The sequence below is a fragment of the Onychomys torridus genome, unplaced genomic scaffold (assembly GCF_903995425.1).
Source record: "Onychomys torridus unplaced genomic scaffold, mOncTor1.1, whole genome shotgun sequence".
Classification (NCBI taxonomy): domain Eukaryota; kingdom Metazoa; phylum Chordata; class Mammalia; order Rodentia; family Cricetidae; genus Onychomys; species Onychomys torridus.
In genome coordinates, this window is record NW_023412870.1 from 652,286 (window position 1) to 668,924 (window position 16,639).

The 16,639-nt window shown below is 38.2% G+C and overlaps 1 pseudogene; it reads left to right on the top strand.

Annotated features, from left to right (window-relative positions):
* The first annotated feature begins 662 nt into the window (after positions 1-662).
* Positions 663-1,610, top strand: LOC118575923 (annotated as a pseudogene).
* The last annotated feature ends 15,029 nt before the right edge of the window (positions 1,611-16,639 follow it).

Below are 16,639 nucleotides of genomic sequence, written 5' to 3' on the forward strand. Positions count from 1 at the left end.
ACCTTATCCCCATGAAGAGTATTTAGTAGTCACTAATATACACATATATATGTACACATATACTTTTATACATGAATATACATATGTGAAATATATCATATACTTTATATAGTATTATGATTAATGACTTTTTAACAAGCAAAGATATTTATTGTATACCTTAAGGTATGACATAGATGCCCATATTTAACTTGTTACAAAGCCATAATGGGGTCATTATTCAATGTCACTCAATTGATACTTTTTAAACATTTTGAAAATCCTTAGCATTAATATAGTTTCATTACTACATTACTATTTTATGTATCCTAGAATGTTAAATACATATTGAATGATATCTTACTCCATAAGCGAGGCTGAACTGAAACCCATGGTAAGCCTTCTGCCTCAGCTTCATCGGTGCTTGGAATACATGTGTGCACCACCTTGCCTAAATCCTTGGACACTTAGTATAATGCTCAGTACACTTTGGAAAATCACCTGATGTGGTAAACAGAGGAAGGATTAGATATGAAAATCTGTGAGGATGCATCTTTGTTGGTAAACTTTAATTTTATGACTGTAGGTAAAGATTTTAACTGAGACTCTAAAAGCATTAAATTGAATAATTTCCCTCATCAGCAAGAATTCTTCTGATGACTGGTTATTCTCTCTTCCAGGAGATGACTGTCAATTGCTCTCTGTCACAGGAGGACAGCTTGTCTGTCAAACATTTTGCATTTGCCAAGTTCTCTGAAGTCCCTGGAGAGTGCTTCCTCCTGTTCACCCTCATCCTCCTCATCTTCTTAGTGTCATTGACAGGGAATGCACTCATAGCCCTTGCCATCTGCACCAGTCCATCCCTACATGACCCATGTACTTTTTCCTAGCCAACTTGTCTCTCCTGCAGGTTGGCTACATTTCCTCTGTCATACCCAAGATGCTGCAGAGCCTTGTGAGTGAGGCTTGAGGGATCTTTTGGGAGGGTGTGCCACACAGATGTTTTTCTTCACATTTTCAGAATAACTGAGTGCTGCCTGTTGGCAGCCATGGCTTTTGACCGTTACATGGCCATTTGCTCCCCACTCCATTATGCAACCCGGATGAGTCGTGGGGTATGTGCCCATTTAGCAATGGTTTCATGGGGAATGGGATGCATAGTAGTGTTGGGACAGACCAATTTTATTTTTTCTTTGGACTTCTGTGGACCCTGTGAGATAGACTACTTCTTCTGTGACCTTCCACCTCTTCTGGCACTTGCCTGTGGAGATACATCCCAAAATGAGGCTGCAATCTTTGTGGCAGCAGTCCTCTGAATATCCAGCCCATTTTTACTGATCATTTATTCCTATGTCAGAATTCTGGTAGCAGTGCTGGTGATGCCTTCACCTGAGGGGCGCCATAAAGCTCTCTCTACCTGTTCCTCCCACCTAAATGTAGTCACACTCTTCTACGGCTCAGGATCTATTACATACTTGAGGCCCAAGGCTAGCCACGCTCCAGGAATGGATAAAATCTTGGCCCTCTTCTACACGGCAGTGACATCCATGCTGAACCCCATCATCTATAGTTTAAGGAACAAGGAAGTCAAAGCAGCACTGAGGAGAACTCTGGGCCTCAGAAAGTCCTGACAATGAAAAGGTGATAGGACCATGTAGAAAAGTTCACTAATAAAATGCACAAAGAGCCAGGACATACAAACATTGGTACATTTTTCTGTCTAACATATACTGAGTATCTCTGTAATTTTGAAGGTACCTCTGTACTCAGTGCTATTTTCTGATTACTAATTCTGAAATGATGTCAGATACTAATAGATACAAGTAAGGAGTCCAATACAGTAGAGAGTATTCTATTATGTTTTATTTCAGGATGACAATATAAATTGCCTAACTTTCAGAAGTTTTGCAAATTCTAGTTCCTGATTCCTCTATGACTTCTGCTTTCTATCCAGACACATCTCTCATGACTCTTTGTTCCATAATAAGTAAACAAACAGTCTTTTTTCAGTCCATATCTCTATTTTATAGTGCCACATACTAAAGGATTCTGAATTCCTTTGCAAATTATATATACCAAAAATGTGTAGACATTATAAAACATGGACCTTAAGATTTGAAACTATTTGCTTTAAAATATTAAAGAAAACTGAGAAATATTTACAAGAGTTTCCGTGAATTTTTTAATATGTGGAAAATATTAATATTTTGGAACCCACAGGCCACTCAGGCCAGGGAAGCAGGTAAGTTAACTGCCTATACTTTTTCTCCCTCAATTCCTCCAAATCCCTCAGCTCTGCAGCAGAACATCTACTGTACTCTTCCCCCCCCCCATGAATCCCAACCCCAACAGATCATGTAGACCTTGTCCTACAGTATTCTGTAACCCAAATCTTTCCACTATCCCAACCTCTAACATCAGCAGGCACTCCCTAGAAAGAGCCAGCCCTGCAGGCCAGGGAAACAGGTAGTCTAACTTCAGGTCTTCACCTCACTTTCCTCACCTTCACATTCAACCCCCTTTCACACCCTCAGCTCTATAGCAGATCACCTGCTTCAGCCTCATCTCCATGCCTGTCCCTATCTCTGCTGGAACACACATATCTTTCCCTCCAAATTTTCTTCCCCCATTCATCACTTCATCCCTGTCCCAAATTCAGCAGACATTCTCTGGGAACTCACAGGCTACTCCTGCCATGTAAGAACTCGTTTAGTTGTGAAAATACAAGGATCCCTCCTCTCCAGCAAATCTAATCCCCCAGTCTCACTCCATCTCTGTAGCAGATCACCTGATAAGGCCTCCATCTCCTCTATACCCCCAACTCCACTGGATCATGCAGAGCTGCTTCTCCAACCTTCCTTCCCCACTCATCCTCTCATCCCAGACCCAACTCCAGCTGGCTTTCTCTGGGAACCTGTCAGCCAAGCATGACTGAGAAGCAAGCAGGCAAGTGAAGAAGGTAAGTGAGCTTCAGATTTTCACTTACCTTACTCTCCCTCATATCCATTCACCTGTCTCATGCCCAGATCTATAGCAGACTACCTGTTGTGGCAACCCCTCACTCCCTGTCCCTATTCCTAGAGGACTGAGCAGATCCTGGTAGCACACACTGCTTTCCTCCTTCTTGGAGGCCATTTGTGCTCCTCCCTCCTAGCCTATCCCCATTCATGAATGTCAGCTCCCCAAACCTAGAAACACAGTTTACCGGGAACACCCAATGGACACACTTTTCAGGATCCCAGAAGAATTTCTTACCACTCACCACACAGCCATCATACTTTCCCAAGTACCAGAGAGGGCAACAGCAACCAAGGTACAAAACAGCCACCCAACAAAAACAAGACCATATATCAGCATCTATAATTGCAGTCTCCCCAAACTTAGACCTCAGTGTAAAATACAATCAATAAAAGTCAGGACAATATGTCTCCAAACAGAGCCCAGCAACTCCACACAGAAGTCCCTGAGTGTTGCAACATAGCCGAAGCACAAGAAAAAGTATTTAAACTAGCCTTTATGAATATGACAGAAGTCCTTAAAGAGGAAATGAATAAATCCTTTAGAGAAGCCTGTAAAAACACAAACAGTAGAAGAAAATGATGAAACAGTTCAAGACCTGAAAGTAGAATAGAGTCAATAAAGAAAACCTAAAATGAGAGAAATCTGGAAATGAAAAGGGGACGCAAATGGAAATTTCAGAGACAACATCGCCAACAGAACACAACAGACAGAAGACAGAATCTCAGGCATTGAAGATGCAATAAAAGTCAAAGAAAATATTAAATCTAAAATATCATAGCACAAAGCATTGAGAAAGCCTGGAACCCTGTGAAAAGACCAAATCTAAGAAGAGTAGAAGTAGAGGAAGACAGGGAGACTAGAACAGGAGGATCAAGTAGATCGGGGAGTGAAGAGGGAGATGAGGGAGAGATATGGAGAGATCCAGTTGAAATTGAGAGCCATTTGAGGGATGGTATAAAAACCTAGTTCTGTAGAAGCTTCCTAAAATATATACACATATGAAAATATCTAAGTGATATCACCAAATAATGGGGAGGACAGAGACCAATTGGCCATTTCTTGTCACCAAATGAAGCTCCCAGTACAGGGATCGAGTTTCATCTACACGAGTTGTTCATTAAAAGTGTCCCATGGAAACCCCCAAACAACCCCGGCTGTTGCCAAGAATATAGATTGCTCTCAAACTGACAGCAAGGCTTCATTCCTGAAGACAATACAAACACAACTCATTGAACAAGGAGAAGTTGAGCTGATGCCTACACAAAGCCTTCATCCATACATGTTAGAATCTTGAGTACAGAAAAGTACTCTGCATACAACTGAAAATAGAAACATCAACTCCAAACCACCCACAAACCCTTTGACCAACAATGGTATCCTGTCTGATATGTTAGACTAATTGTGTTGGCTAATTTTATGGCAATCTGAAATAATATTAAGTAATCTGAAATGAAGGAACCTCAAATGAGAAAATGTCTCCATAAGATCTGGCTGTATAGCATTTTCTTAATTAGTGATTGATGGGGGATGGCCCAGTCCATTGTGGGTCATACCATCCCTGGGCTGATGGTCTTGGGTTCTACAAGAAAGAAGGCAGAGCAAACTATGAGGAGCAGTCTAGTAAGCAGCCACACTCCATGGCCTCTGCATCAGCTCCTGCCTCTAGGTTCTAGCACTGCTTAAGTTCCTATCATGATTTCACTGATGGGCCTAGATGTGAACATATAAGGAAAAAACCCCTTTTCTCCTCAATTTGATTTTGGTCATATGTTTCATCACAGCAATAGTAAGCCTAACCAGGACAAAATTTGGTACCCAGAGAGGGGCATTGCTGTAACAAACCTGAACATGTGTTTTTTGAGAATATTGTGAAAAGATTTTGGAATTTTGGTCTAGAAAAAGCCATTAAATGCTCATTGCCCTCATTGTCACTAAGTTCCTTATAATCTATGAGTTGTAGGAAAACTCTCACGGGGTTTCTAGCCCCTCACTGGACAGTATTACTGGTACTGAAAATAATAGTGATTGACTTTTTCTAAGCATTGTTGCTGGAGCAGATTAATGATTCAACCACTGCCTATAGAAATAATTTATTTTATTTATTAATAAGAAAAATGTAGATTATTAGTAAAGTTAATTTAAGATGTTGTCAATAGCTTTGATGTAGAAACTTTTAGGGAGCAATTCAAAGTTTATAAAGGCACACTTTTGATAGCTGAGCAAGGGACTCATTGAGGTCAGGGAACAAGAACAATGGCAACATAGTTATTACTAGCTGACATGGCTTTCTTGCTAGGATGGGTTGGTGATCAAAGGTGATGATTAATTCTGTGTCCATTTTTGTCCCTAGTTTTCTGATATGACTTAATAAAAAAATTGTTGATTAGTGGGTATATACTCTGAAAACAAAGTTGAATTGACTGTTTCATATATTAACATGTAGTTTTTTATTCTTTTAAGGTGTTTTATAAGATTATATTTGAGATAAATAATCAAATGATATTCTTTTCATTCTAACTGCAAACTTCTGCCTGCCAGTAAAAAGCAAGCAAACAACAACAACAAAATACTGGCTGAGAAAAATACCTTGCTTGCACTTAGCAAATCTATAACAAGTTACTTAGTCATGAATGTAGGTGGTTCCTTGGGAATAATTTGTTTTTCATTTGTTAATATGTAAAATGTTTAATCATGTAAGGGTACTAGGAAACATGTTGTTTTTTTACTTGTATTCATTGTAATCATTCACTTGAAGAAAAATAGGATGTAACCACATTGTAATTTTTATGTTGCTTGAAAGATTTTGCTGGTATATATTACTGTAGGGAAACAAATAAGGAAGAAAGGACAAATGTAAAAGGAATACAACATGGAAGAGATATAAGAAAAGCACCAGGAAAGATGTAAAGGGAAACATCAGGAAACCGGTAAGGAAAATAATAGAGAAACCCTGATGTGTGTGTGTGTGTGTGTGTGTGTGTGTGTGTGTGTGTGTGTGTATGTGTGTGTGTGTGTGTTCCCCGTTTTCACCAGATCCAGAGACTTAAGTTTTGCTACACTCAGTGGCCCCAGAGAATTAAGTTTTGCTCCCTCATTAAAAGTCTCCTGTGTGATAAGTTGCCTACTCCATGCCTCCACTTCAATCTCTGACCAGCTGAAAACTAGCTGGCCTTACAGCAACATCCAGTATAAAAAAGAAAACTATAAAAACTTGGAAAAAAATTAAAAAAAAATTCCCTCCTAGAAGGCCTCAACTAGAAGAAAGGTTTTTGCCCCATAACAATTGTGCCACTATTGAGCCAATGGCACATCATGCATGGAATATCAGTATTGCAGCATGTGTGGTCCTGCACTGGGTAAGACCATTGATGCATTTTATCTCTAATCAACTACCATAGCATTATTTATCTATGTAAGCTAGTCAGGAGATATCATTTGCATACTGTTAATGACTCTCAAAGATTGCTGGAAGACATTGCCTTTCTGTAGCTCACTATTGGGATAAGAAATCAAGAACTGAGTAATTTGTTCAGAACCTTAAATGGTGTCAAGAACTTAAATAGTCCAAGAGAATTGTCAGGTGAATTTGAGAGAGAATTGGTTTTGGTGTAAAAGAAATTACAGTATACACATGTGAATCATTTAGATCCATAGCTCAATTGCATTCTGGTTATTTTACCCTCTATGCATTCTCCTACAGGAATATTAATACAAAAGGGAGATATTATCTTGGAATGACTCTTCTTACTGCATAAACAGAGTAAAAATTAAAAAAAAATCTTATGTGGAAAAGGTTTCTGAGTTGATTCTAAAAGGAAAATTGAGACTTCTTCAATTAGCAGGAATAGAACCAGCAGAAATTGCAGTACCTCTTCCTAATGCTGAAATTCATTATGGGCAGAAAATGAACATTGGTAAAGAGCTTGAAGTAATTTTGGGAAGAGATTAATGAAAATTATCCCCAAAGCAAGAGAATTCAATTTATAAAAAGAACTGACTAGATTCTTCCTCATATTGCATGGGAAACACCAATTTCTGGAGCCCCGACATTCTATACTGATGCAAAAACATCAGGAAAGACAGGTTATACATCAGGAAATTTAAGTAAATTGGCTCGAAGCCCTTATAATTCTGCTCCAAAGTCAGAATTATATGCTATTCTCATGGTATTAATGAATTTTACAGAACCTCTTAATATAGCTACTGACTCTAAGTATGCAAAAAGAGTTGTTTTACACATTGAAACTGCTGAATTTATTCCTGATGAGTCAGAATTAACTTTTGTTATTCATACAATTACTAGAAATAATCAGGAATATAAATTATCCCTTATATATAACACATATCAGATCCCATAGGGGTCTGTCAGACCCTCTAGCACAAGGCAATGATGAAACTGATCAACTATTGATAAGAAATGTGCTGGAGGCTTCAGAATTTCATAAAAAAATCATGTCAATAGCAAAGGTTTGAAAAAAGATTTTTTTCCAATCACTTGGCAACAAGCCAAGGAAATTTTAAGAAATATCCTATCTCTTCTTTATACAAGCAAACTCAACTACCTTCAGGAAGTAACCCAAAAGGAACTTAAAGGAATGAAATCTGGCACATGGATGTGTTTCATTTTGTAGAATTTGGAAAATATGTACACCATACCATAGATACATATTCAGGATTTCAATGGGCAACTGCTTTCAGTTCTGAAAGACTGATTCTGTAATTACACATCTATTAGAAGTCATGGCCCTTCAAGGGAATTCCTGTACAAATTGAGACTAGCAATGCTCCAACATATGTCTCTAGTAAAATGAAACATGTTTTTGCTTATTACAATATAAAATACCTGTAAGCATATTACATGTATACCATGGACTCCTATTGGGTAAGCAGTTATAGGAAGATATATATATATATATATATATATTGATCTTGTAAATTTGAGATAATATATATATATATATATATATATATATTAAACTTTTTGTAATGTTTTCAATGATCATATAGAGTACTAACTAATTCTAGAAAATGTCTTCATCTAACTTCCTGTACATGATTTTGGGTTTGAGTCTCCATTAGGTAACTAGAAATTAAGTTTTTGTATTCTGGATGTACACAACAAATATTGATCCTTTAACCTCTCTGAGATCTGCTGTACATGAAATTTAAAATGTTAAAGTTTTTGTCAGTGAACTACGACCATGCCTAACATCAATCTTTGGAGTATCCAAAAAGATGATAGGGCTCCACACTAGGATTATGGTAATGCCACTAAGCTCCCAAACACCACCTAAAAATCAGCTTTGGACTACCAACTATTCAGGGCAATCTTGAGGTGGTTAGCTGAGATGATCCAGCCTCACAGACTACTGTAGCCAGGACATGAGACAAGCCCTGCACTTTCCTATTATCCAGAGACTGGATAACAAATGATACAGCTACCTCTCCCAGGACTTGACAATTGGCCCAAATTTTTCTTTCAGGATCCCCTAAAGATACCTCTAACCCCCAGCAGGACGTAATTTTAACAACATGATGCCCTCATTTTCAAGAGGTGGGATGAGTGATTTGGGTTGTTCAATGGATTATTGATATATGTCTCTATTTTTTATTATTTTTATTATTATTATTATTATTATTATTATTATTATTATTATTATTGGTAATGGTCAGGAAAAAAGCTGAACAAAAGGGATTATATTCAGGGTTCTTCTTCTAAAACAAAAAAGGGGAGATATAGATATGATAGGATAAAAGGGTAGATTATTGAATCTACTTTTAAACCAAAAAAGCAACTACTAGTTTTAAATATTTTACATTGATAGGATTTTGGTATATTGATACAAATTTAAGGTTATTTTTGTTAGAGCATACTGTACAGACATTTGTACTCTTGTTCAAGGTATTGTACATATACAGCTTATTTAACTATGCAATGCAAATTTCTAGCCCTTGAAAGTTATTATTTCAAACTATTTAGGATAATAAAGAAATTCAGGTTAGTAGTTATTCACCTATTACAATTAAACTTGTTGTCATATTAGGCATGTTTTCAAGGTCAAACAGATATATTTCAGGTAGATAAGTCATCTTCGAATACTTCAGAGATCTGCAGAGTATGGCATTTAAGAAGTTTTAATTACATAGGTTATTTTTTTAATGACAATGAGACATGTCTGCTCCTAAAAGCTCCAATTCACTTCAGAGAAGATGATGGGCATCTAAGAAACTCCATGTGGAGTCTACTTTCTTTGTGGCAAAAGTTAGCCCCTGGGCAAGAAAGTGCCCTTGCCTCAACTGCTGACAGTATGTTTTCAAGCAGGACAAGCAGGACACAAGGAAAGTTACTGCTGAACTTTTCTAAGAGAGGATAGGACAGCCTTTCAGAATATCCTTCTTCACAGATAGGATATTCCCATAGGCTGATGATGGATGTCCCAATGTTACAGAGGAACCTTGGGTGACTGTTCAGGTTTCTGTCATTTCTCACATTTTTTTGGAAGTCACTTGCTTGCACTTCCTGCTTACTCAGATAATATTATTTCTTCCTTGGGTCTCTGAGGGAGTTGAAGACTAGGTAGTTATAGTTTTACTTGTTAACAAATTCAGAAAAGAAACTCACAAAAAAGGTGTAAAGTGGATAAGATTGAGAGACATTAAAAGATAGTTTTAGTAATGCAAGTTAGAATAAAAAGTGAATTAGGTACAAACTTTTGGGCTCACCAAGATAGGATAGATCTGGAGGATTTTTTTTTCTGAATTTGACAAATGTTAATGAACAAGATTTGGTTGATGTATTTATTGTCTTGTATATTATATATAGCTATTATACTTATTGTAAATAGTTTTTCTTATATTAGTTATAGCCTTTTTAAATTTTAGACAAAAAGGGGTAAATATGGTGATATATTATTTGTGCTCTAACAAATAAAGCTGGCCTGAAGATCAGAGGGCGGAGCTAGCCACTAAATAACCATAGAAGTCTGGAGGTCTGTTTTGACATGAGACAGGAAGTCTCATGGTTGGGCAGAGAGAGGAATATAAGGTGGGTGGAGACAGGAGCTTGGCCCTTTTTGGTCTGATGAGTCAAGAGAGGTAGTTGGTGACTTTGGCTTGTTTTTTACTTCTCTGGTCTTTCAGCTTTTACCCTGATCTCTGACTCTGGGTTTTTCTTAAGACCAATTTGGGTCCCACTACAGAGGTATCCTGTACATTGCACTGCAAATTTTATTTAGTAATTCTTATCTTCTGGGAGTGACATTGTCTGCCATTCAAGGTAATTCCATTTCAACTCTTTCACTTAAATTTGAATTTTGAAATTATCTTACCAACAAGTGGTTTTCTATAATGATTTTCCTCATCTACAGTTTCAATTAACACAACCACCACCCCCTCAACTTTCCCACACCTACCTCCATCTATGTGCAATCCTTTAACCCCAGAACTCCCTCTATTATTTCACATGACCCTTTCATTATTTTTAATTGAGTTGTGAAATAGACTTCCATATATCTTTTCATATGGACTTCCCTTTTGTCAGTCCTCCCATCCACTCCATTTTCCTTTAAATTCCCATACTCCTTCCTACATAATCCTTTCTAGCTCTCTACTTCCATGTTCTATCTACTATTCTCCTCCCTTAATATGTTGTCCCCACAAAGACGTCCCTTTCTGTTTTCCTGGATTACATGTGTGCTCCAAGTTAAACTCACAGGACAAATGATTCTAAGTTAGACTCCACATATGAGAGAGAAATTACAGACATTGTTTTTTATGCCTGAGTTAACCTCACTTGGTATAATATTTCCTGATCCATCTACTTATTCTTATTTTCATGATTTTATTTTTCTTCATAGCTGAATATTCCATTGTGTATATACACTTTTCATACCCACTCATCTACTAATGGACATCTACATTGATTACATTTTCTAGATATTTTAAATAGAGCATTAAAGAACATAGATATATGAATAGATCTGTAGTAATATAAAGCCCATTAGATATATGCTCAGAAGTGTTAGATCTAGGTCATATAACAGTTCTACTGTTATTTCTTTTTTTTTCCTTTTTTTTAAATTATGTGTTTTAATTGTATACATCAGCCATGGGTTCCCCTGTCCTCCCCCTTCCCGCCCGCACACCCACCTTCCTTCCAGGCCCTCCACCCAATTCCCATGTCCTCCAGGAACAAGACATTCCTGGGGATTCATTTAAACCTGGTGGATTCAGTACAGGCAGGTCCTATCCCCTCCTTCTAGGCTGAGCATGTGTCCCTATGTAAGCCCAAAGTTCCAAACAGCCAGCTCATGAACTAAGGACAGGTCCTGGTTCCATAGCCTGGGTGCCTCCCAAACAGATCAAGCTATTCAATAGTCTCCCTTATCCAGAGGGCTTTATCTAGCTAGGGGCTCCACAGCTAGACCATAATTCATGTGCTTTCTTTCAATTGGCTATTTGTCTTTATGCTTTTTCAATCTTGGATTCAGCAATTCACTCTCTTGCAGTCCCTTCTCTTTCTTGACCATTGGACACCTGGAGCTCCACCTGGGGCCTGGCTGAGGATCTCTGCATCCACTTCCATCAGTTATTGCATGACAGTTCCAAGACAACTGTTATGGTGTTTAGTCATCTGATCACCAGACTAGGTGAGATCAGGCTTTTTCTCGACCATTGCCAGAAGTCTACAGAGGATATACCATTGTGGATTTCTGGGGACCTCTCGAGCACTCTGCCTATTCCTGTTCTCAAGTGGTCTTCATTTATCATGGTCTGTTATTCCTCATTCTCTCTTTCTGTTATTGATCAAGCTGGGATCTCCTGCTCCCTTAAGCTTTCTTTCCTTCAAATCTTGCCCTTCATTACTCCCACTGTCTTCCAGGTTGTTCATGCAGATCTCATCCACTTCTCTGTCATTGGGTGTTCCCCGGGTTTTTCCTAGGGTCCCATTTTTTAGGTAGCTTCCCTGGAGTTGTGTAGCAGTCTAGTCATCTTTGTTTTACATCTAATATCCTCCTATGAGTGAGTACATACCATGTTTGCCCTTCTGAGTCTGGGTTACCTCACTCAGGATGATTTTTTCTAGATCCATCCATTTGCCTGCAAACCTCATGATGTCATTGTTTTTCCCTGCTGATTAGTATTCCATTGTGTATATATACCATATATTCTTTATCCATTCTTCAGTTAAAGGGCATCTAGGTTGTCTCCAGGTTCTGGCTATTACAATCAATGGTGATATGAACATAGCTGAGCAAATGCCCTTGTGGTACGATTGAATATGCCCAAGAGTGCTACAGCTGGGTCTTGAGGGAGATGGATTCTCAATTTTCTAAGGAAGCACCATATTGATTTCCAAAGTGGCTGTAAAAGCTTGCATTCCCACCAGCAGTGGAGGAGAGTTCCCCTTGTTCCACATCCTCTCCAGCATAAGGTGTCTTCTGTGTTTTTGATCTTAGCCATTCTGACAGATATAAGGAGGTATCTCAGAGTTGTTTTGATTTGCATTTCCCGGATAATTAGGGATGTTGAGCATTTCCTTAAATGTCTTTCAGCAATTTGACTTCTGCTGTGGAGAATTCTCTGTTTAGTTCTATAGACTATTTCTTAATTGGACTGTTGGGCATTTTGATGTCTAATTTCTTGAGTTCTTTATATATTCTGGATATCAGACCTCTGTCAGATGTAGGTTTGGTAAAGAGCTTTTCTCATTCTGTAGGCTGTCACTTTGTCTTGTTGACCATGCTCTACAAAAGCTCCTCAGTTTCAACAGGTCCCATTGATGGATTGTTTCTTTCAGTGTCTGTGCTACTGGTTTTATATTTAGTAAGTGATCGCCAGTGCCATTGCGTTCAAGAGTACTTCCTACTTTCTCTTCTATCAGGTTCAGAGTAACTGGATTTATGTCGAGGTCTTTGATCCACTTGGACTTAAATTTTGTGCATGGTAACAGATATGGATCTATTTGCAGCCTTCTACACATTGACATCCAGTTATGGAAGCACCATTTGTTGAAGATGCTTTCTCTTTTCCATTGTACATTTTTGGCTTCTTTGTCAAAAATTATATGTTCATAGGTGTGCGGGCTAATGTCAGGGTCTTCAATTCCATTGGTCCACATGTCAGTTTTTATGCCAGTACCAAGCTGTTTTTATTACGGTAGATCTATAGTAGAGCTTGAGGTCGGGGATCGTGATGCCTCCAGAAGTTGTTTTATTGTACAGGATTCTTTTGGCTATCCTGGGTTTTCTGTTTTTCCATATGAAGTTGAGTATTATTCTTTCCAGATCTGTGAAGAATTGTGTTGGTAATTTGATGGGGATTGCATTGAATCTGTAGATTGCTTTTGGTAAGATTGCCATTTTTACTATGATAATCCTGCTTATCCATGAGCATGGGAGATCTTTCCATTTTCTGACATCTTTTTCAATTTCTTTTTTCAGGGACTTAAAGTTCTTGTCATATAGGTCCTTCACATGCTTAGGTAGAGTAACCCCAAGGCATTTTATATCATTTGTGGCTATTGAAACGGGTGATGTATCTCTGCTTTCCTTCTCAGCCTGTTTGTCTATTGTATACAGGTGGGCTACTGATTTTTTTGAGTTGATCTTGTATCCTGCTATGCTGCCGAAGGTTTTTTTTAACTGTATCAGTTCCTTGGTTGAATTTTGGGGGTCACTCATGTATACTATCATGTCTGTTGTTGAAATCTAACTTTAAACCATGGTGGTCCAATAGAACACAGGAGATTATTCCAATTGTTTTGTATCTGTTGAGATTTGCTTTGTGGCAAAGTATGTGGTCGATTTTAAAGAAGGTTCTATGGGGTGCTGAGAAGAAGGTATATTCTTTTTTGTTTGGATGGAATGTTCTGTAGATATCAATTAAGTCCATTTGAGCCATAACATCAGTTAAGTCCTTTATTTCTCTGTTAAGTTTCAATTTGGCCGATCTGTCCAGAGGTGAAAGTGGGGTGTTGAATCTCCCACTATTAATGTGTGGGGTTTTATATGTGATTTGAACTTGATCTGCTTGATCAAGAATGGAAAGGGAGAACAAGGAATAACAGACCATGATAAATGATGACCACATGAGAACAGGAATACGCAGAGTTTTTGAGAGGTCCCCAGAAATCCACAATGATACATCCACTCTAGACTGCTGGCAATGGTCGAGAGAAAGCCTGATCTGACCTGGTCTGGTTATCAGATGGCCAAACACCCTAACAGTCTTGCTGGAACTCTCATCCAATAACTGATGGAAGTAGATGCAGAGATCCTCAGCCAGGCCCCTGGTGGAGCTCCAGGAGTCTAATAGTTGAGAAAGAGGAGGGAATGTAAGAGTGTGAATTGTTGAGACCAAGTTTGGAAGAGTACAGGGACAAATAGCCAAATGAAGTGAAGCACATGAATTATGAGCCAGGGGCTGTGGAGCCACCATCTGGAACAGGCCCTCTGGATAATACTTAATTTTTAACTCCAAGTATTGTTGCACCTACTTTTGATAGAAATAAGTTGGGACATTGCCAAAATCACATGTTGCTAGGGAAGTGTTAAATTTATTAATTTAAATATTTTATAATAAACAATACAAATATTAGTTTATGAAAAGAAGATGATATGAGATTTGTGTAGATTTCAAGACAATTTTTGATGACTCTTAGAAAATGGAAAATTTTAATAATTTATAATAATATTTTCCAGTGGTCAAATAATATGTCACAATACTACATTTCATTTCATATTACAGGATAAGGAGAGCTTACAATAGAAGTTGCCATTAAATTACATTTAGTGCTGATTTGTCCACCAATTACATTTACTTTTTTTCCTTCCAAATGTCATCACTTGCCTGCAAACACAGAGAGAGCTGTCCAGTCTGACTCTGAAGAGGGGACTCAGACTAGGACTGCTTCCTGACACCCTTCAGTGAGAAAAACATCATTCTCCTCAGGAGAGTGAGAGGATAAAGACTCTGAGCACAGAGATGGCAGTGAAATATTTTTATACCCATTGTTTTAATAATGTGGAAATCTCAAATATATCATTGTGTGACTATTACAGCCTCTCTCTCTGTCTCTCTGTCTCTCTGTCTCTGTCTCTCTCTGTCTCTCTCTCTCTCTCTGTCTCCCTCTCTCTCTCTCATGTGTGTGTTTTTGTGTATGTATGTGTATTATGCTGTATTATTGCCTCAAAGGACATGGTGTTCTCTCCTGGGACACACAATCCTCCTGACCTCATGTGTGGTTCTTTACTGTAACAAAGGTTTTTAATTCAAAGGTTTAGAGATGAGAATGGGGACAGTGTGGATCCCCTGCATGTTGTAAGAAGATGATGTAGAGAAAGACAGAAGGTGGCTAATCAGATGCAGAACCAATAATTCTCCCTTTGTGTTGTGTGCTGTGATTGAAGGTATGTGTCATGGCTAAGTTGTCAATACTGGGCTTGGAGAAGGTGAAATAAAGTGTAAAAATGAACAGCTGATACTCTAAAGCATTTTTAAGTTCATATTGTTATTTTAATTATTGTCTCCATCTCTGAAGGATGTATCAGTTAACTCACACTCCTGGCTCCTTTGTCAGAAGGAGCTTAAGTTTATGGGAAATCAACACATCACCTAATGCTGTAATGTGGAGCCACCCACATTATATAGTACACTGTTACTAGTCAATTGATCTAAAAAATTTCTACTGGGTTGAGTTAAAGTGTCACTCAGCTGCATATTTGGTCCTTGGTGAATGATTATGGGGAAACTGGGAAGTCAGGCCTTCTAATAATCTTTTCCTAACAATCTACAGAAACTGTATATACTATTATAGAATTTTAGAAATAGTGTCTACATGATTGTGAAGATGAACATTTCCTGAGAATTTCTACAGACATTGCAGTGTTTCAGAAATACTGTCAACAATGTATCATGCCTTCCTTCAGTTCACAGAAGATAAAGAAACATTTAGGTTAAAAAAAAGATGAGATAAGGAACTGAGTCCACCAATGAACATATCTAACCATATGACACCAGTGGACAAATAATCTATTCACCTGGATTATTCATAAAGCAGAATCATGTATAGTGTGCTTGTCTGGGTCTCCAAGCTGCATAAGGCATCATGTACAGCAAAGTTAGTGAGATACTAAAGTGATTTCATCTCGTGTACCATATCTTTCCTATATTGACCAATCACTAAACATACCTCATGATATCAACCTACTAAACACTGCCAGTGTTTACTACATTCTGTTTCCTGCACCCAGGATCTTTATAACATTGAAGATCTATGTGTAAGACAGAACTCATAATTGGTAGGAAACACATTACATCATAAATCTATGTGAAGGCTTCATTCTGTTATTGTGGCTTGTAGAATACTACAGAGGATAGCCACACAACGTCCCTGACTGCCTCCACAAGAGGCTTCTCAGGGCAAGCAGTTCTGCATTTCAATGAACATTTTACCATGTTTTCATAGTTGTCTTAAAAAACATTTGCAGCTTTAAGTTGAAATGTAGTGGGTAGCCATCCCAGCCTTGGCCTGGAAGTTCCAAGTCCCATTAAGGTGGGGCTGAGGGAGGAAGCTGAAGACCCAGGATCAAGAGGAGAGGTATCTCTTGGCTCTGGGACCCGGGATGCTGGAGGTAGA